Source organism: Rhamphochromis sp. 'chilingali' (assembly GCF_963969265.1).
Source record: "Rhamphochromis sp. 'chilingali' genome assembly, chromosome: 10".
Classification (NCBI taxonomy): Eukaryota; Metazoa; Chordata; class Actinopteri; order Cichliformes; family Cichlidae; genus Rhamphochromis; species Rhamphochromis sp. 'chilingali'.
Window position 1 is genome coordinate 5,058,472 of NC_137937.1, and position 24,526 is coordinate 5,082,997.

General features: G+C 39.0%; 1 protein-coding gene across 2 annotated transcripts in view; it reads left to right on the forward strand.

The window, feature by feature from the left end:
- Positions 1 to 251: 251 nt before the first annotated feature.
- Positions 252 to 24,526, forward strand: part of arvcfb (ARVCF delta catenin family member b) — a 267,199-nt gene continuing 242,924 nt past the window's right edge. The window contains exon 1 of one of the 2 annotated variants that reach the window (XM_080894650.1): positions 252 to 601. The gene's annotated coding sequence lies outside the window, so the exon portion shown is untranslated. Of the gene's footprint in view, positions 602 to 18,176; positions 18,265 to 24,526 lie in introns of those variants that run through there. The other variant, XM_080894651.1, reaches the window with a different exon arrangement.

The following is a 24,526-nucleotide window of genomic DNA, read 5'->3' on the forward strand; positions in this document are numbered from 1 at the left end:
ATTAAATTAAAAATTGATATAGAGTTTTATGAATTTTAATGGAAGGTTTACCAAAATAGTATTTTTTTTAAATTCACTGACAGAAAAACTTAAACGTAATAACAGGAATAAATTCACTGAAAGTAACAAGTCTTTTTATGAATAATCGAATAAGGTTAATTTTCCTCCAATAGTAGTTTGAATGGGGCGGAGACACTCGCTGTGACCGACAGCATCCAGCACTGTTGTGGATGAGCGGGATAAAGGCTGCTCTGCCTTTCATACACTAGAATACAACTTCGCTGTCTCTAATTAACGTATTTATTAGCCGCTTCGAGTGCATCCAATAACTTCAAAGCCCATTAGGTTAGGTTTACTGTTTGTTATTATTTTTTATTTTTTCCCCGCTGCATGTGGAGCGACTAAAGGGACTCGCCGACAGCAACCTGCCAACTCCAGTTTGAGAGATTTGGCAGGTTGTGAGAGTAGTAGGCTCTCCCTGCAGCAGCTAGGCTAACTTGCAGGCAAAAATAACGGCGTTCGCGGTGAGGCTCGGAGTACTGCTCATCACAACGGGGAGTCACTTCGCCTGCGGGAGCAACGATGACCGGGAGAAACTGAGGTAACCAGAAAACAGCTCTGTTATTATCTCGTAAGTTTTATCCTGTTCTCTCAGCAGGAGGCGGGTGTGACAAAAATGTCAATTAACATCAGGAAAGCTCACAATAACCCGCGGGCTGTGTTTCCTGACATGAGCAGGTGCTCGTCTGAAGTGTAATGAACTGGACTCGGTGTTATTTGGTTAAAGCTTTAGCTAATTTATTGTTTAAATATACGTTTTTAGGGTGGCGCGGTGGGAAGAGATATATTTAATGCTCCTTAAAAAAAATCTATAACAACGAGGGTTTGGATGAAATTGAATATATCTGCGCGTGCTCCCGTGTTGTAAACATTCATGGATGCAGTCGAAGGACGCGAGAGCCGCCACGAGCTGTCAATCATCTCATCCTCACTGCTCTATTGTTTTTCGCTCGTGCTGTTTGTGAGTGAGTTTCCATGGAGAGTCTTCCGGTTTCTCTACTCTAATTACCTTATTTGGAGAAGGGGCGGCTGACTGATAGAGTGCTGCTGTTGTTGGGTTAATAGTGCTGTATACACGCAAGCGCCCGAGTGAAGTGGATGTTTTGAAAGAGTTATTCTCAATAGACGCTGATGTATCCTGATCAGGCTTTTCACACTCGATAGCCTTCCGATGGCCTCGAGGTGCGCTGTTAAAGCAATTAACTGTGCAATTAATTTATATCTCAGCCTCGTGGCAAATCGAAATTTATAAACTGTCACCCAATCTGTTTTTTGTGACACTCAACATTCAGAACGAAAGCACGTTAAATTGGTATTTTGCAACCCCGCCCCACTGACCATTAACAGATCATCTACAAACCCACTATACAGCCTTATAATTTTCTTTCCAGATGAACATGAGGGTACTTTTTAAAACTTAAAAACTGTGATCAGTAGGCTTTGTCAGTGAACCATCATGCAAACAGTCTAGGTCTGAGTTTACACTTGTTTTTTAAAAAGTGTCTTTGGCAATTGGATGGCAAGTGAGCAGCTCAGACAAATCAGTGTTTACATCTGACTCTGATTTCCTTACTGTCTAAGTCACTTCCAGTAGAAGGTCAAAGGAACAGTAATGTAATTAAAGGAGGCCTAGCAAGCAAAATGACATGTTACAAGGACTAAGACAGTACATTCTGTTGCAGCTGTCCTAAACCAAATAGGACACCAAAGTATCCTACTAATATATCATTGCTTCATAGCCACATAGAACTCAAAAATATGGAAAATTTGTGCCCATTTAACAACATAAGACTTTATATTTTGTGACTATTTCACAAACTGCCTGATGCTTGGGTTTTTTCATTACAATTTTATAATAATACTAGTTATTTCCATTGAAATGTTGTGATAACCCTGACTGCAGGTTTATCTAAGTTCTAAGTGAAAGCAACTTGGGTTCCTTGAGTTTTCTATATACATTTAAACTTTTATCCAACTGACTGGTGGAGTCAGTTGGATAGGAACACCTTGTGTTAATGTGTGAGTTATCACTTAGATATAACACGATCTGCATTCCGAGTCTTTCAAGTGGAACATGGATATACACATATAAATTATTAAATGCTTTTAATTGGAAGCTTACACAGACACCCATTATGGTGGTTTATGTGCACTCTTTTGTGTAAGGAATATGTATGGAGTGACCAGCCAAACAGTGGTGACACTATAGTGAGATCTGAGGCCAAAGGTCTGCACTATGCAGCAAGTGGTAACTTCAGGTTTAAACCTGGGTTTTCAGTGCAATAATTATGCTTGATTTTTACCGGGCACATTGCCATGGCAACTTATTCTTCAGATCTAACCTGTGCTGAAGAAGGTTATGTTGAAGATAAGAGATTAACAGATACAAACTCCCTGCCCACAGACAAGTCAATACTCAGGATTGCCACCATTCCTGGAAGATCCCTTATACCTTGGTGGATTTATAGTCTTCATCTTTCCCTGATGACTCTCACTAAGAAATATAGATCCTTAGAGGCAACTTTAATCCTTCATTTTTGTCCACTGCTGGTTGCATTTAGTTTAACAATATTTATTATTCTGTAGCCATTAATATATTATACAAATACAGTGAATCGGTTTGCATCTGTGGAGTTTATGTTAAATCTGCTGGTAGACTAAATCTGCATCTGAATTCTGTTTTTATTTTTATTTGTTACTTGCTTTCAGACCATTAGGTAGCACCTGGGCTGTAGCTGAAAAAACAAGGCTAAAATTGTCTTATGTAAATTTAAATATTAATTTAATAGAATATGCAAATATAATTTGGCATATGCTCCTGTCTTAATGGTAAAACTCATCTGGTAAATTTGCTACACAGTTGGTATTTTTGGTGGCTTTCCTTCATGGTTTTGAAAAAAAAAAAGACTTTGTAAGTATCATAGTCCTTCAGCATTACTGACCAACGTGCTAAAAGTACACAGACATTCATACAGTGCTTTTAGTTGTATACTTTTATCCTCTCTCTCTGCGGACATCTCATTTGCAGAATGCTTAACCCTAACAATAACCATCAAAAATGAATGCCTAATCCTAAACCTAGCCAGAACCTAATAGTGACCCTGACACTAAAACCACATTTTGAGCCTCAAAAATGCCTTCAAACTTGTGGGGACGGCATTTTGTCCCCATAAGTGACTACTGGTCCCCACAAGTATAGCAGCATGCCAATTTTCTGTCCTCACAAACATGCACTCAAACATGTACTCAAACATGTACTCAAACAAACACACACACACAGATTTCTCTGTACTGTGTTGGAGATTGGTCAGATGCTGCTAACACCGCTCCTTTCAAGTAAATGTGTTTGTAGCGAGAAAGTTAAACCCTGGGTTGAATGACAACCAATCACGTTGGAATGACTCCTGCACTTGAGTCCAGATGTTAAAGTAAATGAAGCCAGACAGAATAAAACCGAATAGAATAGAATAACTTTAATGTCCACATCGGTGGAACACTGTCTTTGTTCAACAAAGATAGGGATGTCCTGTGTATGTTGCAATTGCTTTGTAGTACAAACGCGAGGCACTGCTGACTTTGTCAACCAGCTCACATAGTGGATGTGTATAGATAACAGCCCTCATGCACTATGTAAAACAGTAATTTATAGTATGAAGAGAAAGAAAAGAAATAAACATCTGATGTCTTTCTCTCTTAAGGCTTTTGACATTTCTGCAGAAGTTTTGCACTGACTCAGAATTTAGCTCATTTATGCATTTCAGACTGTGTTACAGAGAATGCTGCTGCATTCAGAAACATCCCAAAAGATTGCTTGATGTGTATCACTATATAGAAGGTGTATGCTACACTTTACAGCACAGTTAGTACAAACAAAATGCTCCTTTACACAGACTGTTATGTGTGTAGGACCTTAGCCTCTTAATTGTTTGCTATGGTTGACTTAGGTCATGACAATCATATTTTTAAAAGTTCCTCAGATGCTTTTTTTGTCAGAATACATTTTAGACTGATTGGTAATAAGGTAGGAGCTCATTTTGAAAATATTTGCAGCTCACACACAGTGAGCAGTCTCTGGACAGAATGAGAATCTCTGCGCCACATATGAGTGTGCTGAAAAGCGAAAAATACTCAATAACTGGGGGTAAACAAGAAGACTTCCAATGAATGCTAATGTTTAAAAAATCTTTGTTTTTCCCTTTGCTACGTAAGTTATCACACACTTCCCTGTGTGCCAACTGTCTTGTATTTATGTATTCTGTCTGTCTTGAGGGGAATAATGTTCAAATATTTGGCCATAATCATCTTAAAAAACAATTATAGGGGTTACTGCATGTTGTGCCAAACGCAGAAAGATGTTTTAGAATGGTTGCAATAGGAAAATGTTTTATCCTATCGATGGAGGCCAAACCAAACTTTTTAATTTTTCTTGAATTTTTTATAATCACCACTTAAATATCAGAAGGTTAAAATGGCATTTTTCTAATGAGCCTGACACGACCTGAGGTCATTTTAATCTTGAGAACAGTTTATGCAGTAAGGCACTAACTTATTAGGACGTCCGCTGCTTCAAAACTTAGTATTCTTAACTGTTAGCCCCGTGGCATATTTGTAATTTGAATGTAACTGTGTGAGCTGGTCAGATGACGTCTTTGTTTCAGTTTAGTGGCACTGTCTGAATTTGAATCCGTGTTTTGAATGTTATACTTTCCATCTATCCATCACTCCTTCCCTCCCTGACTGTGTCACAGGGGCAGACATAACAGAGCAGGTTGGTTTATGTGATACACGATTAGTCACAGTCTGATATTTCTGACGGATGATACTAACATTTCCATGCCAATATTTTGTACCATTGCAAGACATCTTAACACTTGCAAAAGGAGCGTTGTAAACAACAGAAAAGATGTCTCCATGCATTCATTTCTTTTGCAATACACTGAAATAGCAGTTGCAGTGTATTGCAACAGACCATGGGCATTTTATAGTACTAGAGCTGGGCGATATGAGATTTTTTCATATCACGATATGTTTTTTTCATTTCAGGCGATAACGATATCTATCACGATATAAGCCAAATAACTATATTTGTAAGATTTAAATGTGCCGTTGCTCACAAGTAAAATGTGAAATAATCAGCAGCTTGTTTTTAAATATTTATTTCCCATAATAAGTTCAACAGGGTAGATGTACTTAAGGAACATGAGACTTTTTCAGATAAATAAAGGCAAATATTGCAAACTACACAAAAGACAGCCGCTAAAGCGTTTAAGTTTCAAAATAGAACAAATGAAACAGACTAAATTGTCAATTCCACTTAGAAACAAAATATTAATTCTAAAAATAAATCTTAGTTTGTTTTACAGAAGATCAGACAAAACTGACTAACTTTTGTCAATATCAAATAAACTGAGAACTAAAAGGAAATTCTCAATCTCTCCTTGTTGTATAGCTTAGCTTTTCAAACAGTTTTAACAGTTACTTTAGTCTGACAAAAGCCGAATGACGAATTAGCGCTTCCAGTCAGAGACTGAGGCTACGTCCACACGTACACGGGTATTTTTGAAAACGGAGATTTTCCGTTTTCGTTTTAAAAAATAATCCCGTCCACACATAAAGGCAGAAATGAAGGAAAACGCTGCTATGAACATGCCAAAGCAGCAGGTGGCGCTAGATTCCTAACCGTGCAGAAATGTTGGCCAATCAGAAGTCTAGAAGCCTCGGTGGGAAAAAGTAAACAAAGCTGGGGCATAGAAGCAGAGCAGAGTCGTATGTGTGGACGGACAGTAACTGTGTGTATATGTAAGCATTTAAACACTGCAGAGAGTAGAATTAACAGTAACAGTATTGTAGAAATTCATTTCACCGAAACAATAACGTGGCGCACAGTGTGACACATGCACCAGTTTATTGTATTTCCAGACTTGCTTTCGGCACAATTTCCAGTGCACGCTACTCTGTTTTTTGTCAGACTTGAAATAGCCGAAATACCTTCACACTACGGAACTTCTATGGCTCTTCCGTTCGACAATCTCTCCGGCATTGGAACCATCATCTGTTTTCTCTTCGGTCACGCTCGGTTGATTTTTCTAGTCGGCACACTCATTTCCTCCATTACGCGCTGGCTCCATTACCCGCTGGCTGCTTCCCAAACAAACACACGTGCGGCTTGGCACTTGTGCTGTACGTAACAAGTCACGCGACGTGACACTGCGGCTGTGATTGGTTCGGCTCTGCGCTACTGAATTTGGATCGGCTGACCTTTTTTTTTTTTTTTTTTTTTTTTTAAGAGAACAAGAGCGGCGAGGTCTATCGCGATAGCTTAATTTCTCTATCGAGTAAAAGTTATATCGCGATACATATCGTTATCGTTCTATCGCCCAGCTCTATATAGTACCTGCATTTTGTGTATCTAGGACAACCAATACTACTAGCAGAGATGTAGTCTCTTAAGGGGGAATCATATTATGAAGTCAAATCAGGGAATTATCGTAGCCTCTAAATAAAGGATTCAGCCACTATGACATTTAATCAAGCTAGTGTTTTTATCAACGTGCCACCTTATTGTCTTTTTCTGTGCTGTCAGAGATAGCAAACACTATCCTAACAGTTTTTAGTAATATAAATGCACCCATGAAATATCCACCCATCTATTTTGGTTGCATTATAATGTTGCTTCATCCAGCCAGCCATTATAATCACACCAGCAGTAGCTGGGACACATTGTCTCATTGGAACAGGGATTAAGGGGCATCAACAGCAAAAACAATTGGAGATTCAGATGAACATGTATGCAGTTACAGAGTGTCATACTTCATCATTCTGTCTGATTAAAGGTAATCTTAACATTTTTATGAAAGCCTTTTAATAAATTGGTTACTCTGTTAAAACCCTAGATGTCTTTTCACAGCTTGCATTGACTCAGCAGCAAAGCACAAGTGTAATTATTACCACAAATGACGATTCTTTAAGGTCTTTAAAGACTTTTTTTTCATGACATTTATGAACCGTCAATGCAAGAAAAGCAGAGGTGTAACTGAACAGTGCTAACAGTGCTAGTTTAATTTGTGCACCTGATTACTTCTCCTGCTATGATGAGATAAAGCGTATGTTTCAGAAAAGGTAAACAGGTTTTACTGACTTTAATCTTTCCTCCTGATCATTTCCAGATCCACTTACCAGTCTACTGTAACTTTAAGTAAAGCTAAATGCAGCGATGATTTTCCAAATGTGTCTTGGGTAATCAGATGAAAACTGGACATCTGAGACACATCACCTTTTCTATGCCAGCGCCCAGCTGGGCCTGACTTTGTTACTCTCTAACACCTTGACTACATTTTTGCTGTGAATCTATGTAGAACATGCAACATAGCCTACACAACTGGCCAACACTGTTACCAGCATTCATACCTGTGTGGGCTAACTTGATGGTGATGTTAAATTTATAGTGAGGTGCAGTTCAGGTTACTGCAGAAGGTTTCAGAAGGGTTTATGGTTTTAAAATATTTGCAGTGTAATTGCAGATATGTTATAAGTTTTCATAAGTATAAATTCACTAATAAGGCCACAGTCACATCTGCCTAGAGACAGGTCAGAAACTTTGTGGCAACCACTGGTCACTAAGGAAAAGTGTACATTTTGCAACTGGTTGGCAAGTGATTGCAGGAGGTTTCCGTTAGTGGCTGAAATTGGTCAGAAAAAGCAAAACAGTCTTCTTTGCTATTAGCTGTGGTCACCAGTACTTTGCATGGAAGACGCCAGCTTGTATGAAAACACCAAAGTGGTATTGAGATTGAACTGTGTGAAGCAAACTGCAACCAGCTCACCTTGTGTTGGTGTGTGTGGCTGAGGTTTAAGTCCCTTACGCTAGAAGTTCAATGGCCCTGGCCACAGTAATTTTGTTAAGTGGAGGCTGGCAAGCAAAATGAAATGTTCCAAGAACCAATAAACTCTGCGAGCTGTTCCAGCAACACAAAGTCACATGAAACTTGTAGAAGTGGGGCAAGAACCAGAAAAAAGCACCATGTTGTGCAGAAGTGTCATATTTTCTGGTCACGTCCTTGATGAGGAGCCATCAGGACACATTAGGGTTGCAGAGTATGTTTGCACTTACACTTAATTTAATTTAGGCCACTTTTAGACACTTTTTAAAACTAACTCTAAAAAGGGTCTAAGTGGAGCACAGTCCTTATTAATACGATGGGTTACACGTATGATTTTCCTGCCGTGAAATGAAATAAATAAAAAACCTGCTGCAAACATTATCCAGAGGGGCACCATGGATTCCTTTTCTGTCTGGACAAAACGATTTTTCACACACACACACATTATTTTCTGATGTAAGAATGCAGACGCATAGGGCAATCTTAGATTACATGATTTCACAAATTAGGCACATGAACACCTGAACCTCCTGGGATGACTTGTGGAAATTTTGACCTTGCGTTTGCAGAACTGGCTTCAGTGTCATTCCAAACAACATAAAATACATGATGTATTAAAATGACCCTGTTCATCAGTGTCAACATATTTGTAGCAATGTTGTACATTGAGAGACAATGTTATGTTAATCACATTAGCCTTATACTCGTCTCATTATAGTTTCATGGTCAATGTAGCATTTCATTAGTGATTGTGCACGGGAATTATAGAGCAGCAGAGTTATATAGAAAGGGCATTGCGTGTTTGTCTATTCAGTTGGAGCAGAAATGATGTGCTTCACATCCTTGAGTGCCAAATGCATAAAGTAGTAGCGGTGTTAAAAATGTACGCAGTATTTCTTGACTGAGTCACGTAGAGAGGTAATTATCAGCAACGCTATCCTAGCACACATGAATTATTTCAAAGAGAACAAAGGCTGATTCCTGTGTGTGTTTGCTGCATATGGAAACGGAGATGACTGCGATTCATAACTTCTTCTGCTGAGATGGATCGTGCATGAGCTGTGTTTTGTGAGCTGACTGAAGCTGTCTGTAATAGTGAGTGGTCAGAAGAAAGCCAGCCCGGACTTGGAGTGAATGGGCCTTTGTGGGACAGACACCTGCAGAGCTCTGCCTCCTGCTCCTGAAGTGATTAACATGCACCTCCAACCTCCCTGGCCTTCCAGCTCCACAGTCCCTCGGCCACCCATCCTGGCACTGATCTGTTGACTTGGCACCTGTTCTACATCACCCATCCAGCAAAGGCTATAACTCATGTCTTTGTCTGGGCTGAGTCAACACAGTGTGACTACAGAATTCTGTTAGGATTGTATCGATTACCTCTGTCAGGGGATTAAATTTAGAAGTTTTGTAAAGGTAATAAAGTGTAGCTTTGTTTCAACAGGACCTGGGCAAAACACATTTGACTGTCTAGAAAGAACTGGGTTGCTCTGAAGGGAACAGAGATATTAACACAGAGACGAGACATGGAGCTAAAAGAACCTTGAATAGAAATCTATCAGAGATTTCTGAAACCTAATGGGAAACATGTCAGCCAATCCGTTACTAAAGCATGAACACAGTAGAGGATCACGATCGGGGTGTCTCTAGCTTTGGGCTGTAGCTCAGCAGGGCATCTACTGATTTGAAAGGTTGGTGGTTTAATCCTTGGCTGCTCCAGTTTGTATGCCAAATATCCTTGGGCAAGATACTAACCCCAAGTTGCTTTCTGATGCATCCATCGGTATATGAATGTTAGATAGAAATCACTCAAGAATAGGAAAAATTGCTTGTATGAATGAGGCATGTTGTATAAAGAGCTTTGAGTGCTATATAGGAATCAGTCCATTTATCACCCATGTGGTAACAGGCATGTCTCTCTCTTCATTATCATTATTGTAATGACAGAGGTTAGTGTACTTTTTCTTGCCTTTTGTATCCAGAACATAAATCAACGTGACATTTGTTCAGTACTCATGAGATGAGCTGTTGATTCTGTCAGAACTCTGGGTCAAAGCAGTAATGTTGTGAAATGTGCATGATTAATAATAAATAAACTTGCAGTGAAAAATCAGCTTTGTAAAGTCAAAAAACCTTTGAAGAATCTTTTGTTTGGATTTGGTTGGTGTTTCTACTCTCCTACTTCTCCTGTAGGGCTTCAGAATGGCTGCAAGGAGTCATTCTAAGATGGCAGCCAGTTACTTGGTTGGCTTTTAGAATGACTTTGGTCTGAAATAAAACAGAAACATCAAAATTCTCCCTCCTGTGGCTTTCTGTCAAGTGATTTGAGAAAGTGCAGCTACAAAAAAAATCAGCTCTGGGGACCTTTAGTGAAGTGACACTGTGAAAGTAGAGAGCAAATCCCCAGATATAATCAGATCCTTTTCTTCCACAAAGGTAATGCTTCATATGACCCGTATTGCTTAATATGCTGACCTTTTTGTAAAAAAATTGTTTTAAGTTAAATAAAATATAATCTTTCAACAAAAACACAGAGAAGGCACGATGTTCAAGTAATACTGGAGAATATAACTTGACTTTATGATGGTATTAATATTAGCAAGATGTAAAAAACATAGAATAAGGTCCTTCCTAATGCTGCAGTTGAACAGCTAATGTGCTTTTAAAGATTAGATAGTTATATATAGTGAATATTATTGCAGTGACAGTTATACTCAGTGAAAAAGTACCACGATAACTGAAAGAATTTCTTTAAAGTCTTTTAAGAGTCTCTTCACCTTCTCTGCCTCTCTGGGCCTTAGGTGGTTGGGAGAATGATAGGTAGATATTACCAACAACAACAGCCAGCTAGTTCTTTTCAGTTCTGATCTTTTCAATCCCAGCCTGTCGGATTGTTGTACACTATTAGCATGTTTTGCTCTGATTATTTAAATGAATTGCACCGTTTTTAGCTGAACCCAAAGGCTCACATATAATGAAAGCAGTCATAGAAGGTCAAAATTCAGACCATTTTAATTGTTAAAAGCTTTAAATGAGAATAACCCGAGACCATTTTGTTCTATACTTTGGAGAAAATAGAAACTAGATGTGCTGGAAACTTAGTGTGCCTATATCAGTGAATGCTATATTCAGTAGTGACTGTATGTTATCATAATGTCCTAAAGATGCTCTAGGATGGCATTCAGTCCCTAGACCCTTGGACCTACTGTCATTTGTCTCTCTTTAGGAGATCATTCATCATTAAGGTATTAGCTATGGCTAATAATAAAAAGCTAACATTAATGCTCAAGCTTGACAGTGAGTGATAGCTGTCCTGTTTATCTGTAACATTCATAGACTGTATTATTTTTAACAGGACAACACAATTGTTTGTGTCTAAAAAGTGTTATATTTCTCATAATCCCAGAGGTGAGAGAAGCAGCTACAGTAGCTAGACAGAAACAGCGAGTCTGCTTTACTAACTCTAGGTTAGCAGCAGCAAAAATAAGATGCTAAGTGATAAAAAAAAACAACAACAACAATAAATGCAGGAAATAAACTGCAGCTGAAGATATTTGCATGAACCAGTATTGTTCTGTGCCTTTTACTTTAGTAAAAAAATGTTTGTCTTGAGTATCAAACATTTTTTCTGGGTATTGGTGTTGAACTTGAAATTCTATTATCGTGACAGCCCTAGTCTTTCTGCCACTGAGATCTGTACTGTTACAGATACCAAAAATATATTACTTTGCAGCTAATAAAGTAATTAACAGTATATATAAAACCGCTTCATATGCTTTACGCAAACCACCATCAGTAATTTCAAAAATCAATAACTACTATACAAGAATCTGTTTTTGTACTAAATTTCTATTAAAAATGTTTTCATCCTGTTCCCAGTTGCTGAGTTTGAGTCATACTATAAAGTAGGATGTTTGTGTGGGTTTTTTTTTTCAAGCTGATGTTGTGTCGTGTCCTTAAATGCCAGGTGTGGGTGCAGGCAGCTCTCTACTACCAGACATGGTGACGCTTGGTTTTAAATGAGATTTTTTGTTTGAATCTAACCAATTGTTGGGACCTCAGCTTGTTGTTATTGTAATATCCACAGGACTGTCCTCTAACATGCTGACTCGCTCATAATCCAGTCGCCTTTCTTACGCCCTCTCTGTTTTTCATCGGCACTGTATTAACTTAGAGCGATGATTAAATTCTTCTCCTCAATATTCTTAAAACCTTCCCCCCTTTCCACCTGCTCTCACGCTCTCTCAGTGGATTGAAATAGCTGTACATCTTTATATTCCCTCCCTAATGTGCTGTTTATCAGCTGGCTGCCAACTGAGACACTGACCAAATCAGTCTGTCTCCCATCGCTCTGTCTATCCTTACTCTGCGAACCAGCCACATCCCCCTACTCCACTCCCAGCCTTGGATCTCTGTGCCACAGGAGGATTAACTCCACCCTCTACATTCTGGCCTGCCTTGATTATGTCCAGGGATAAGAGCTGCTTAATTGTAATCACTGAAGCTGTCACTCAGGAGCACCGATCAGCCCAAACCACACACTGAAACCAAATATACAGTAGAAGACGGAAGGCAGCAGCCCTCCTCATGTTAGTCTTTATAACATGTTGGTTGTCAGTTAGAATTAACTCCTTGAAACATATGTTAACGAATTATGTACCCTTCACACTTCCAGTTATAGTGAGGAGTGGTTTAAAAAAAAAAGAAGTATATATCTATATGTAAGTAAAATAGAACGATTCTTAAATGTATTTAGCAGTTACAGCCAAATTAGAAATCTCAATAGTCCCAGAATTACTCTCTAAAAACTACGATGGTCAGTTATTATATAGTGTCATAATTTGTTACTAAAAAAAATAAAAACCTAATAAATTGACTGCATCTGTAGTTGTACTTGAACCTTAATCTTTATTGCAACGGTTTGCGAAGGTATAGAACGCAAACATAGGACGCTCCAGTGTGAGCACAGGGGAACTCAGTCGGACAGCATGGGAAGTCAGTTGGGAACAACTGGAACGTTCTGGAAGGTGGCCTGAAGGAAGGAGCACATTGAAACTGGAGACCTCATGCTGATGCACCTCCACATCAGCAGAAGTGGAGGTTTCCTGTATGTATGGCTAACAGAGCACACAGGCGAAGCCACTCAATTGGAGGACCCAGAGGATGAGCAAATAGGCAAGACCAGAAGTGCGGAAAAAGCTCCGCTGCAGGCCTGGTAGGAGGCTGGCAACCAAGGCAGAACCCATCGGGAGGCCTGGCAGGAGTCCTGTGAGTAAGATGGAACTATGATGGAGATGGCTCGATGCTAGCGAGAGGAGCCCTTGGGAGGTTATTGGAAACATCAGGCCGAAATCCCACAGTTGCAGTAAAGGCATCAGGCAGCACGAGCCCTGGAGCAGACAAAGGTGTTAGTTGACTCAAGCAGAATTTATGGTGTAGCAGATGTGTCCATTTGCACTGATGTTGAACTGCACAAATTTGGTTGTGGAAAACTAACCAAAGATCAGAGAACAGCATAAAATGTACAGCTGCAGTTTGGTTTCATGTCACTACAAGAATGTGGATTATATTTTATAACTTCTGTTTTCTACTTAAGTAAGAGTAGCCCACAGACCATATTTTTGCCATTACACAGTGGTGATGGCACAAAGCTACAACATGTAGAAAGACTGACCTGTGCATAGTACCAGAGCACAACCATGAAAAAGTCTGAGATGAAGATAAGTTGGCTCAGCAACAGGAAGAATGTTAGCTGGCTGGGGCACAGGCACAGATATTGATAGACTCTGGAACAGGGGAAGTGTTAGTTGACAAATGTTAGTGGAGACAAAAAACTAGGCAGCACTTTTCTTGCTGAAAAGAAGCTGGAAGTAGCAAAGAAAATCACCATAAGAGCTGGAACAGGCTTGGAGTCGACGATGTGCCAGTCCAGGTCTATACTCTTAAACTGGGAGCCCTCTTCCAGTCTGTGTACAAAAAAGGGTGTAAGCTAATAATAGAGTTGTTGTTTTTTTCTTGAACAGACTATGAGTAGAAAAGCCACATGGATAGAGGAAATCAATATAGCAATAGGACAAGAAGGGCATTTCTAAATAATGAAACAGAAGCATTGTCTGATGACACGCACACTTGCGTATCATCAGACAATGAGACATTAAGCACTGTCCTCTTAAATCACCAGTGACCACTCAGATGACCAGTAACATCTTCCCCCAAGAATCAGATCTGATATTGGAAAAATAATAGTTAAGGGAAAAATAATAAAACAAAAAGACAGGAACAAATAAAAAAATAATAATTCCAAAACCACAGCAAGTTGGAATAGTTGGGTCCATTTCCTTGCTGATGAGTCAAGAGAGTCTTTCCCAGGATGTAATATTGAACTGATAAACTGAAAACATATACAAAACACGTTCAAGACATGTTTTCTGGAATCTGCTGAGCTCAAGCTGCTTTGTGATGTCTCCTAAATGTATCCAACACTTTAGTCAATAGAAAAAATATACCAGTGATCATAAAAAGCAGTTGCAGTGAATGTGTTTAGCGATTTTATAGTTGCAAATCTTCAACCTTTCCTGCAGATTGTTTGTGGTTTGTCTTTATTTAATGTTTGCACCAGAGCTTAAATGTGTGAAGCAAAATTGTAAATTCAAGTGGGACAAGGTATCTGGATAGTAGCTGTAAATTGCTTTATTAGGTAGCCTGTTCACAGACATCCTGGTGGAACTTGATGAGATAGCAGGTTAAAGCTCATTTCTATTTTCCTGCAGCATTTACAGTGAAAATACCAATATTCTTTGCATACTCCCACTATCTGTCTGTCACTATTTTGTCTAATGTGTCTACTGCTGTTGATTTTTGGGAAACCCTGTTTTCTTGAGCTTTCTACTATGTAAAGATGGAACCCTCAATAAATGAGACAGTTTGTCTCATTTATTGAAAAGCGATGCCTTTGTAAGAAACACTGGCAAAGATTTTATTGCAGTCGTGCAGTATTGTTGTAAACAGTCTAGCACATCAGATAGGCCATCTGGCATTTTAGTTATGTCAGAGCTGAGGTCAAATCTCACATGACCTGTCCTTGGCGGGCTATACTATCAGAGCCAATTACTATCCTTTTGGAATCCCCATTGAGTGCACTTTGTCCTACTTTTTTCCTCCACAGTGAGTGGATGCTACTAGAGCATGAATAATTTAGTTTCTTTAATATTGCATGTGCCCGTGTAACAGTTACAGGTTAATAGTTTAACTTAGCTTGGCATGAAGAGTGGAAGCAGGAGGAAAACCTAGAAAGGATACCAGGACTTATGACTTTATTTAAAAGAAACAGACAAAACCTAAAGCAAATGCCTCTTTAAGGTCATTGTCAGTCATAATACTATAAAATATATATGACATACTATAAGTATATTAGACCTATAAAACAACATTTGTATAAGGACAATTCAGAGTATAACAGAGTGTTATTTTTAAGATATGCATGCAGTGGATTTTTAAATAAAAACTAAACTAATATATTAGGGCAGAACGGTGCCACTCCCCCTGCTTTCAGTTTCTATTCTGATCAAAGCGGATCCTAGCTCTGTCTCCGAATTTAATGGAATGGTATAACACTGGTAGCAGTTTGACAGTTAACTAACTAATCAACTGCTCTATGACTTTAAGTTATTCAGTAAATGTCAGACACTATTTGCCATAATTGGTAGTTTCACTGTATTTAGATGAAAAATTGAAGTTCTCCCAACTTTGAGGAACTGGACTTGAAAGGAAACACAAAAAAAGCCAGGAGCAGTTTTAGATTAGAGCCAGAACATCTTTATGGGTATAAATGCATGCTTTTATGTAAGAGCCTCATTAGAGTATTAGATACATCAGGGTTTTTTTTCTCCGACTCCATTGATATTTGCTCTCCTGCTGTGCTGAGCTAAACTATTTCATTTTCCTGAGCATTCACAGGATGTGTAATTGAGCCTTGGAAGGTAAGGTAAAATATGTTAATCAATTTTTAACAAAAAAAAAATCACAGCACAAATAACACAATTACAGCTAAATGAAGTAATGAAATCAACCTTACAGAGGATTGTAATAGTTTAATAATGCTGTGACAGCACTGAGCAGCTCCTTCAGTGGGAGACTGCGGCACCCACGGTGTGGGACGGAGAGATTTCGCAGGTCTTTCCTCCCCACTGCTGTCAGACTCCATAATAAAGACTTTAACTGATCAAGCACACACATCCATACATATGCAATAATACTAAGTGCAATAATCCTTTCTGTCATCGTTGTATTTTTACTCAGTTGTATATAGTATTTGTATTTGTATTCTATTTTTATCTTATTGTATATTTATTTTATTTTATTCTACTGTATATAGTATTTTATTTTATTCTATTCTGTACAGTTGTGTACTGTATTTATTCTTATTGTATTCTAATTTTTGCCTCATAACTTTTGCACTGTCCACTTCCTGCTGTGACAAAACAAATTTCCCACGTGTGGGACTAATAAAGGTTATCTTATCTTATCTTATCTTATCTTATTTTCTAAGAGCTACAAAGACAACAATTAAATGGATCATTTTTTTGCCAAAATAATCTAAATACCCACTGAATATCTTCTAAATTTAATGATTTCTTAACCTGCACAGGCATAAATAATCTTTTAGCTTAGCTTAGCAGCTAGCTATCTTTACATCCAAGTCTCACAAATTACAATGTTGCATCAGTTTTGTAAAAATTGATAATTTCTTGGCCTGGAACAATGACTTTCTGCAATATGAGTTTGTCAGTTTGCTTTGGAAAAGTCTTTAATCCTCAACCTTTAGATATACATGCAGTGCTTTTAGGTACGTAGTCATGGTCTAGATCAGCGGTCCCCAACCCCCGGGCCATTTGGTACCGGGCCCGAGAGTGAGACTCGGGTGTGAAATGCATGGTTTTCAGGGTTTTTATCGGTTTTCAGCGTTATTTTGTTATCGTTTTTATCGTTAACTCTGTTTTCCTGGGTCTTTTCACATGTGTTATGAATAAATCTTCTTTTTTTCGGTACCGGTACTAGTTTTATTTTGTTGTATTTATCCGCGACACCTTAAAGGCCGGTCCGTGAAAATATTGTCGGGCACAAAAAAAGGTTCGAGACCGCTGGTCTAGATGAAATTTTAACTGAACAACAGAATGTGGAAGAAAGGTGATTTATGTGACTTTGAATGTGACTTGGTTGTTGGAGGTTCTGAATATTTCAGAAACTGGTGGTCCGGTGGGATTTTTCCATGTGCCGTCTTCAGGGTTTACAGAGACTGACCTGAAAAAGAGAAAATATCCAGCAGCAGTTCTCTGGGCGATGTCACAGGTCAGGGTAATGTCCATCCTGCTTTGAGCTGAGGGGAAAGCAACAGTATGCAGAACAGCATCTTTGAATCAGCAAAACATGTAACTTTGAATCAAAAAGTTACACCGGGTACCACTCCTGTCAGGAAAACCAGGAAACTGGGGCTACAATTCAAAAGGGCTCGTCAAATTTGTACAATAGAAAATTGGAAAAATGTTGCCTGATCTGATGAGTCTCGATATGTGCTGTAATATTCAAATGACAGGATTAGAATTTGGTGTGAACAACATGAAAGCATGGATCCATCTTGTCTTGTTTCAAAGGTTCGGGGTAGTGGATGTGGGGCTGGTGGTGTAAGAGTGTGGGGAATATTTTGTTGGCAAAATTCGTCCCTCCTAGGACTAAGTGAGCATCATAGAAATGCCACAGCCTGTCTGCGTGTTGTTGCTGACCCTGGTCTCTTTATGCTGACGCTAATCCCTTTATGACTACAATGTTTTCATCTTCTCATGGCTGCTTCCACAAGGATAATGCTCCATGTCACAAAGTTCAGATCATCTTAAACTGGTTTCTTGAACATGACAAGGAGTTCATTCTACTCAAATGGTCTCCAGAGTCACCAAATCTCAATCCATCCTTAGAACTTGATGAAACAAGAGATTTGCATGATGATGTGCAGCCAATTAATCTGCAGCAATCATGCTATTACTAGAGATGGACCGATCCGATATTACGTATCGGTATCGGTCCGATACTGACCTAAATTACTGGATCGGATATCGGAGAAAAATAAAAAATGTAATCCGATCCATTAAATATCACGAAAGCACCTCACAAAACTTGCAACACGCCGTAACTCACCTCAGAACGTATGCATCACGTGATAGAGCAGCTGTGGCATGCAGGACCTGTCGGTGGTCTGGATAGCATGTGGAGCTTCGCTAGCAACCTGGCATTTCATCTCCGACAAAGTTATCCCCGAGAGAAGTAAAGCAAGTGTGTAAGTCCATCTCTGAATGTTTGTAAAGCATTCCTGCGTTAAGCTTAACAAGCGACTGCCTCTCGCTCTCCGGCTGCTACTTCAATCGTGAAACTGCTTAAATCAGCTGATCGGCTTTTCTGTCGCGAGTCTGTCTCTCGTTTGTTTTTGGTCCACTTTGCGCCAGAAAGAGCAAACCAGCGGCTGAACAACAGCAGCACGTTTAAGCTTGATCAGCTGTTGTTAGAATTTATTTAATATTAATTTCTACACCAGGATCTTTTTCTACGTAGCTGACGGCTGGTAACTGTGCAGGGGCGGATCTAGCAAAGTTTAGCCAGGGGGGCCGATAGGGCATTAACTGGGAAAAGGGGGCACAAAGACATACTTTTCTTTCTTATTCTCATTTAAAATGTCTAGCTTTTAATAAATAATTATCTGACACCCAAAGTTTTAATTTGATGTAAAATGAATAGAAGTCAATTACTGTATATAGTGACTATTAAGTCTAATATATATACCCTAGTAAGCTATAGTACTTTTTACTTTGGGAAGGTACCATCTGTGCAGTCTGCAATTTTGTTGAAGAAAGATGTTGAATCTATTTAATATTTCTTGAAAAATAATTGATTTCTGTGCATTTTTTTTCACACTGCATCAAATTAAGGTTGATTACGTCGATTAAGCATCATGAGGCGGCGCGTGAGGGGTGGTTCCCCATTTTTTATTTATTTAATTTTGTTGTTGCTGGGAGTTGGAACCCTATTAGTTAGGTTGCTTAATATTTACGCTAAGTACTCTTTAAAATACCAGAATAGGGAGGATGGTGTAGGTCTAAGTTTATTAGATTGATCAGTATTGCTGAACTATGAAATATTTTTTTTGTATACAGGTATAACAGAATAGCTTTAGTGTAGTTGTTGTTTTAAACTTGAGTATGAACTTGCAGACTTGCAAAATGCAGCAAGATATTTTAAAAAACAGTTTTGTTGATTAAAAAACACTATATCGGATTCATATCGGTATCGGCAGATATCCAAATTTATGATATCGGTATCGGACATAAAAAAGTGGTATCGTGCCATCTCTAGCTATTACTGTATGTCAATCTTAGAAGTAGTGTCATTATTAAAATGAAAGATATTAGCTCAGACATGTGAAATCAGATATATTATATACCCCTTTTAAGTGGCAGAAAACCACGCAGGGTGAAGGACAAAGCCAAAGTACATATAATAACATACTGTGAGCGGGATTTTACATTAGTTTGTACAATTGGCCTTGACATTTTAAATAAAAGTTTCAGCCCTACCCTTTCCTTTATACTATTAAAGGACTGAGTAATATGTGGAAGAAGAATACAAAAGTTCATTTTCTTTGTGTCCATTTTCACGCTTGTTACTGTGGCCAAGGAGCAACGTGACAGCAAATTTATGCAGGGGTCATGTGAGATGGCCTCATGAAGAGGCTGTCAAATAAAGACAGGAAAATGTTTTTCTCTCCTACTTAAGAGCTGGCAGCAAATATAAAGGGACACTGTCAGAACATGAATGTGGTGCAGGAGATGCCAGCGTATTCATCAATGCCAGGCTTTATGTGTGGGAGGGTTTTTGATGTGCACGGCTCACGCTGCAGCGGTCTTCTGTGGACTGTGAAAGCCAGGAGCTTTGCCCAGCTGGGACTGAGTGATGGTGGATGCAAGCTGTCTTTCCTGCCTCCTACATTGGAATATTCTTCTAGGACTAGGGGAGAAATGACTGGAGCATGGAAAGTAAGAGTGTACCATCCCATGATAAGCCATTTTGGTGATTGGAAGAGACTTGTTCTGAGTTTGTGACAGCTTAATTGGGACCAATCTGAAGTACTTTTTGGGTGCTGGCTCATTAATAAAGCATATTTTGCCTCTTCCTATCCCTCCCTCTATTTGAAATGTAGATGTCTCAGATGTGGAGCTCTGTGTACCTTGGAGGAGCATTGCAAATGAGGGTCTGTGTGTCACCCAATGTTGTGGTTGTGATGAAATCAATTCTGGCTGCTGCAGAGCTTTGCAGCATAGAGGGCAGTGCTGCAGTGGCTATGAGTGCTCTTTCAGCCATGGAAACAGATGTACTGCAGTAATATACATGCTCGACACAATCACACACAAAGTAAAATAATCCTGCCAAGCCAACAAATAGGGCTGAACGATTATGGAAAATAATCTAATTGCGATTTTTTTCCCCCAATATTGCGATTGCGATGCGATATGCGATTATTTTTTAAGGTCTTTGTCTTCTGTATTATTAAACAAAGACAAGCAATACATCATATAGTATGGCCAATACTATATTACATTAATTTTAAACTGTTCTTTCCTGGAAGACAGACCTCTGTTATGATGACATGAGGTGATGCATGAATTGATGACTGACATTTTTATTTAACTTCTTCAATCACAACAGTATATTTGAACATACACAATAGTTTATTTTTAGCTTACAAACATCTGAGCATAAAGTGCTGACAAGGAACCCTGGTGTAAACATTAAAATGAAAGTCAGTACAATGTGCAGATTGCAGAAATATACATAAAAAAAATCAGTGGCTTTACCACACTCAGTTTTTCGACATCTGTGAACTACTAGACAGTCATTCAATTAAAAAATAATATTAAATAAATAAAACTAATAAATAAAAAATACACACATCTTACTGATCTCTGCAGTCAGTAACATTACACATAAAGTGCAAACATAATAGCAATTGTATAAACACACACACAAACACGCCTTTAAAATTTAAAGGCGTGAAATTGGACGGTCTAGTTCTGATTAGCGTCACCGCTGTCTCGGTGGAGTTTAATAAACTCGGCCGTCTGCTTCTTGCTATCTAAAATATAACCAGACACTGGTGTAAATTCTCGACTGTCTCATACTTCTGTTTAATAAGTTTTCTGTTTGACGTTTAGTCAGCTGTGTGAAAACCAAGGAGGAACCCACCCGGGGGATTAATAAAGTTTTATTTTATCTAATCTAATAACTTTAATCTCAGCCAAACCGATTTACTCACGAACAAACAAAACACTGAAAAAAGCCCAACAATAACATTTTTAGGTTGTCTAAGTGACTTATATATTACGTTTAACCCGAGCAGCGAAACTCCGCGGTGATCTGAAAATGATGTGCCGGGAGTTGTGCCGTTCTCGGCCGCATCAGTAACCCTCGAGCTCCCGGCTAGCTGTCGAGCTGGTGGGTAGCAGACGCCTCTGAAAACGTCGAAGCACTTTTGCAAATATGGGATATCTTGATAAACCGAGCAGATATTTGATGTTTACACAACTACTTTCTCGCCTGAAAATATGTTAAAAGTTTATTTTGTGACCCTGAAAGATTAGTATGAGTAATTTTAAAACTTAGTAGCGGCCGCCATTGCTGGAAACTGGAGTTTGGCTGGGCCGCGCTATGAATTCTGGGATATGGTAGTAATTTAGACAGCCTTCGGCGTGTCGCTGTGACGTAATCGGTCTACAAATGCGGCCTCAGGAGGATGCAGCCCATGAATTTGGACATGTCCAGAGTATAATCGCAGCCTTTGCGGTTAGAAAATTGCACTTGATCATGTCGCGATATTATCGCAAATGCGATATATCGTTCAGCCCTACCAACAAATCATATGAGACTATAGGACAGATCAAGCTCAGTCAGCACTAGAATTCACATAATGAGCCTAAATTCAGCGGCTGGTGATTCTCAAACAGAAAAGGCTTGCCTAAGCGTTTTTGTGTCCTACTTTGACAAGTGCGTAGAATAACTTGAAATGTCTTTTGTTGTTGCCATGGTGTCTGTTCAAACTTTTCTTCATCATATGTGAGAGGAACAGTAATCCTCTTATCCTGTTAGATTCCCCCCCCCCCCCGCAAATCTACAACTCACACAGGCCCTGTCTGAGCTCCTGCTGTGTGAGTTTCTGTTTGTGTCTAAGTGTTACCTTTACTCTTTAAGGCAAGCCCACTGAAGTCATTCTGGCAGCCCCACTATAGAGAGTCATGGAAGCCTGCAGGCACAGACATAGTATGAAATGCTGCGGATCGATCCGGGCAAGCCGAGTGTGCCTCTTCTTCATGCCTGTGTGGAAATCTGAGCCACAGTGATAGAGCTGTTCCTGCAGACATCCTCTTCTCCCATTTCATTTCTCCTTTGATAATGCTGCAGGCCTGTGGGTTGCTGCTTTTGGTAGGGTGATGGTTTGATGGGTGTTCACTCTGCAGCTCCAGCCTAGCTGCACAGACCTGGCATTAAGCCTAGGCTGGAGGAGGTCTATAGGGAAAAAGCAAGTGAAAGGAAGATGGGGGAGCAGAAATAGAGGGAAAGAGACAACTGGCATCACTAGAGCTTGGACTGATTTAATTATTCATAATATTTGCTGGGGGTAGTGTAGCATGTGTGTGCAAGTTAAGGGTTATAGAAAGAGTAAAGCTAGTGTTTGGGGAGGAAAAATGGTTCACTAATAATGATGAGAGAGGCAGTAAGCAGTCTCAGACTTCATGGTAATTGAACATTTTACCTTGGCAGATTTAGCACCATAATCTCCCTCCCCCAATTCAGTACAGTACCTATAAACCTCAACTATGAATGAAATCCAGCATACAGTCAGCACTTCTATGTTGTTTTAACTAAATCTAAGCAAGAAATGTATTTTATTAGCCTTGCCTGTCATTAATTATTCAGGTCCAGTCAGCTAAAAGAACAGAAGCTTAAAGCACATATTGCACATATAATCCTGGCCAGCAGTGTTATATTCTATGACCTTCAGTCAGTAATTTGTTATTGATACATATTAAGAAAAACATCCATTATAGAGTTAGGACCATAACTTTTAGAAAATGACACATTTTTTTCTTAACATCTTTTTCCTCTGTTAACCACTGCTGTGACTGTTGATGTGTGCCAATTAAAGATGTGCTTGATCTTTGATTCAAGAGGCTTAACAAAAGTATTGCACCTTCTGGGAATTGCACCCTGTTTTATACACAATCCCTCATTTTCAGAGGTTCAGAATTTAATTGGACAATTGACTGACAGGAAATTTCATGGCCCTTGTTATTCCATGACGAAATAAGTAGATAAAATGTCTGGAGCTGACTCCAATTTGCAATGTTAGGTTTTCAATGGAACTCTCAATATGAAGCCCAAAAGAGCTATTGATGCAAGTGAAGAAAGTCATCATTAAGCTGATAGTCCAAAATAAACCCATCAGAAAGATAGCAGAAACTTTAGGAGTGACCAAATCAATAATGGGGAACATTTTTAAAAAGACGGAATCCACTGGCTAGCTCAACAACACTGAAAGGCCTGAAAGACCACAGAAGACAACTGAACTGGATGATTCTAGCTGCAAAAGCATGCAGTTTCCTGTCTGCACGTTTTGGCACAGAGTGTACTCAGAGTTAGACCTTTCTTATATAAAGCAATGTAATCAGCATATGAACATTTAAGATGATAAATTTAAACCTCAACATGACTAAGAAAAACAGCTTCACAACAACACCCTACTCTAGAGAAGGTAGCCATATCATATTGTATAATCAGTCTACAATCAAAAGACACCTTCATGAGTGGAAATACAGAGACTTTACAACAAGGTGCAAACCACTGGTTACACTCAAGAACTGGATGTCCATAATAGACCTTGTCAGAAAACATCTAAAAGAAACTGCTCATTTCTGGATGAAAAACATCTTTGTAGAGGTGAAACTAAACTCAACTTGTACTAGAATGATTGGAAGATAAAAGTATGGTGTAGGAGAGAAACAGTTCGTGATCCAAAGCACGCCAAATCATCTGTCAGACATGATTATAGCATGATGATGTTTGGCTGTCACTGGAACTGGGCCACTAATGTTTTTTGATGATGTGACTGCTGAAAGAAGTAGCAGGATAAATTCTGAAGTGTACAGAGCAACTCAAGAGTTTCTCAAGGCAGGGACAGGATTTTCTTCAATGACCAGGTCAGTCATCTGATCTCAATTAAGCAGACTATGTTTTCATTAGTGAAGACAAAACTGAATGCATAGACACCTAAAGCCCTGGGAAAGCGTCAGACACAAGGAAAGCATCAGCATTTCCTGATGTCTATGGATTCTAGACTTCAGTAAGTCACTAACCACAAAAACATTTGATCCAAGCACTGAAAACAAAACTCATACTTGCCTCTATAAATGGGACAGTGTATATAGAACGGCATTAACTTCTACACAGTTCATGAAATACTTCTGTAAAACCTGTTAAAGCTTAAAGTTTGCACT